The 3,956-nt window shown below is 42.2% G+C and overlaps 1 pseudogene; it reads left to right on the top strand.

Moving 5' to 3' along the window:
- The first annotated feature begins 1,619 nt into the window (after positions 1-1,619).
- On the top strand, positions 1,620-2,113 carry LOC122752736 (annotated as a pseudogene).
- Positions 2,114-3,956: the final 1,843 nt, after the last annotated feature.

Raw genomic sequence — 3,956 nt, 5'->3', positions numbered from 1 at the left:
AGAGAAGAAAAAGAAGAAGAAGAAAAGAAGGAGAAGAAGGATATGCATAGACATGGAGTGTGGTGGTAAATGTCTAACAACTGGTTCTGGAGTAGGGAGGGGGAGAATGGACACAAAACAAACTTTGAAGAGTAAATTGCTTTGTTGACATTTTCTCCATCACTTTCTTGAGCCTAGACCTTCAACAAAACAAGAAATCAAGCTTCTATTTGAAGCATTTGTGGACTGACAAAGTGTAAATGCTCACACTGAAAATTTAACAATCAGGGGCAGCTAGGTGGCGCAGTGGATAGAGCACTGGCCCTGGAATCAGGAGTACCTGAGTTCAAATCCGGCCTCAGACACTTAACACTTACTAGCTGTGTGACCCTGGGCAAGTCGCTTAACCCCAATTGCCTCACTAAAAAAAAAAAAGAAAGAAAAGGAAAAAAAAAAGAAAATTTAACAATCAGCTCTTGAGAACCATTACAAAATGGTTTAAGCATGCCTCTACAACAGACAACTACAATGCATTATGTTATATAGTAATTCCATTAGAGGTTTTTTGTTGTTGTTAATTTTATGGTATATTTGAAGAGACATTTTCTATGGACCCAAAGGAGACCAGGGGACATCAAATAAAGCTTCTTGAATAAAATGGTGTTTGAAATGACCTTTAACAAATAGCAGGAACTCACCTTGCTGTTGTTTGTCTTTCATTCTGGAAGAGGACCATGACATCAGGGTGATGTCATGACTTGCATTGAATTGGATTTAAGTGAGGTAGGGCTGTGCAAGGTCACCAACTTCACTCTCTTTTCCGGAGCCATCTGGGTCCAGTGGCAAGATATATATCAGAATGACTGAAGATGGCCCTGGATGTTTAAGGCAATTGGGGTTAAGTGACTTGTTCAGTGTCACACAGCTAGTAAGTGTCTGTGGTGAGATTTGGACTCAAGTCCTCCCAACTTCAGGGCCGGTGCTCTATCCACTGTGCCACCTAGTTGCCCCTTGGGAGCTCATCAGGTAAAGAAGAAGGGAAGAGAGAATAGCTACAGAATCACCAAATTTCAGGTGGTTTAGAAGCTCAGCATCTATCTAGTCTAGCCCAGTTCTGAAAAAGAGGCTCACCAAAACACACCTTAGTCATGCGGCCACCATTCAGTCTTTGCTGATTGACATCTCATCACACTCCCCACAAAAGCTGGTCCAAATCCACTCGTTTTCACCCTGAGCTCACTCAGAAGAAAAGTTGCTTCCCACTCTATGAAGAAAACTGAGGCCAGTTTTGTTGGGTTCCCTTATCTCTCTTCCTCCATACTTCATAACTCACTTCTCTCTAGTCTCAGAGGATGAGATGGCCCTTGTCTATACTAAAGGTAACTCTTCCCCTTATTCCATCCCTTCGTGTGTATTTTAGATTCTTGTTCCACCAGTCATTCTTCCATTACACCTTCATTTTTTCCTTCTTTCAACAAAGTTCTATCTCTAGCAAGTGACCCTCGTGTGAAGCCTATATGATCCATAACACTTTAGGATCAGAGATTTAGAGCTGAAAGAGAGCCCAAAGGTCATCCAATCCAACATCACAGTTGTAGAAATGAGGAAGAAGAGGCGTTGCACTCTGGGTCGGCGTAGCCATGGCGGCCCGTGTCCTCTCTGCTCGTGTACACCGCCTGTCCCGGCCCCGAGCTCCCGCGCTCACCTCGGTGCGTCCTCTGGGCTCGGTCTGGTGCGCGGCGGCGGGGCGGCGGCGGAGGGCAGCGCGGCGGTTCCTGTCCCTGCACACATGCAGGTTTCTGGTTATCCCTACGGTTGAGCCGCCAGTATAGTGACATGCCCCCTCTGACACTGGAGAGCATTAAGGACCGTGTCCTCTATGTCTTGAAACTATATGATAAGACTGATCCAGAAAAGCTTTCAGTATCTTCCCACTTCGTGAAAGACCTGGCCTTGGATAGTTTGGACCGAGTAGAAATTATAATGGCCATGGAGGATGAATTTGGGTTTGAAATTCCTGACATAGATGCTGAAAAGTTAATGTGTCCACAAGAGATTGTAGATTACATGGCAGATAAGAAAGATGTGTACCAATAAAGTTTTTTTTTTTAAATCAAAGAACTCAGATGATCCCAGCGAGTTGTCTGAATGTGAGAACACATTATGAGACCATTGCTGCTGTTGTCGGAGTATTTCTGTTGGAACTATATTTAAAGTTGTCTAAGTATGTGTTGGCCTTTAAAAAATAAATATATAAAGTCAATATTCTCAGGCCTTTTGCATATAGAGTACTGCCTTTATATTAATTCTGTTTAATGTTTAAAAGAGATCTCATTGTTAAAAGAACCTTTATGTCAGATGCAAGGGACTTTTCTGGAATTAAACATTGGAATTGGTTTCCCCCCCCCCCACCACCAAAAAAAAAGAAAGAAATGAGGAAGGAGAGAGAGAGAGAGAGAGAGAAGTGAAGTGACTTGCCCAAGGTCACACTGGTAGTGACACGTTTAACTTTTGTACAAATATTTTTGTTAGAAGTTTTTTTCTTTATAGAAAGCTTAAGTCTTTCTGCACCTTCCAGCCATTATACCTTGTCCTAGCTGCTCAGGACAAACATAACAAGCATATTTTTTTCTTCCAAGTAGTATTGGACTAATTGTATTTCCTAAAGGGTTATAACTGGCAGGAAGGGGGGAAAGTAGGATTGGGCAAGGGCTGGATCAGAGTTGATTGGGGGAGCTTTGAGAGGTGGGGTGAGGCAGTATCAGTATTGTTATTTAAGAATTCAGAGTCTCAGTAATTGCCCCAAGCATTTTATCTCAAAGAATATAGGGGAAGACCAGAGGGGAACAAAGTAACAGGAGTTATGAGATGTCAGCTGAAGGCCCCAAAAGATAACAGTTATGTCAAACTCTCAGGCCCCGGCTTGGTTTGCACCATGCTAAAAATAGGCAGGCTGTGTTGGAGGCAACTTGGTGGCTCAGTGGTTACTGCACTGAACCTGGAGTCAGGAAGACCTATACTCAAATCTGGTCTCAGGCACTCACCAGCTGTGTGACACTGAGCAAGTCATTTAACCTGTATGCTATAATCCACTGGGAAAGGAAATGTCAAACCATTTCAGTATTTTTGCCAAGAAAACCCATGGATGGCATAGGACTTCTGTGGTCTATGGGGTCATAAAGACTCTTATACAACTTAACTACTGAAAAACAAAAACAACACAACACAGGCAAATACACTGAGACTACTTCTTCCAAGGTCACAAAGAAGGCTGCTCTCCAAATCCTGCAATGGGCATGTGCAAGAAGAAGCCAATGATGGTGTAAAGAGGGTAAACAACTCCAGAGGAGACCCATCTGAGATCTTACTTTGACTCTATGATCCATTTGAGCCCTGATACTATGCAAGATTGTCTCTACTATTTGTTATCAAATTCTTCATGACGACTTTTCAGTTCTAGTCATTCAACCAGTTCCAAATCTACCTATTGTACTATCATTAATTGTACTGTCATTTAGCCCATATGCCTTTATTTTGCCTGCAAAGATAGCGCTGGAAATTTTATTAAATGTCTTGCTAAAACATAGGCATACAACCTATCAACTAATCAACAAGCATTTATTAAGCACCTACTGTGTAGCACATGTCCAAAGCATCCCCTAATCTTAATTACCTTGCTAAAGAAAGGACTCATGGTTAGGTTGGCATGAATTGTTTTTGAAGAAGCCATGCTTGTTTGTTTGTGATCACTGCTTGCCTTTCAAAATGACTACAAACTCTCTCTTTAATAATGTGTCTTAAAATTTTGCTGGGAATAGAAATCAAGTTTCTCAACCTACAGTCAGCAGATTCCATATCTTTCCTACAGTCTATATTCCAGCTGGTCTAAGAGCTCATCCTGCATTCTCCTACCTCCTCACATTTGTGTAAGCCATGCCTGCCCCAACCCTAGAATTCATCTCCACCTCATTGTCTCC

The sequence above is a fragment of the Dromiciops gliroides genome, chromosome 4, assembly GCF_019393635.1.
Source record: "Dromiciops gliroides isolate mDroGli1 chromosome 4, mDroGli1.pri, whole genome shotgun sequence".
In the NCBI taxonomy this organism is placed as follows: Eukaryota; Metazoa; Chordata; class Mammalia; order Microbiotheria; family Microbiotheriidae; genus Dromiciops; species Dromiciops gliroides.
Note: the sequence above shows the minus strand (reverse complement) of the source record. Positions and strands in the feature narration are given on the sequence as shown.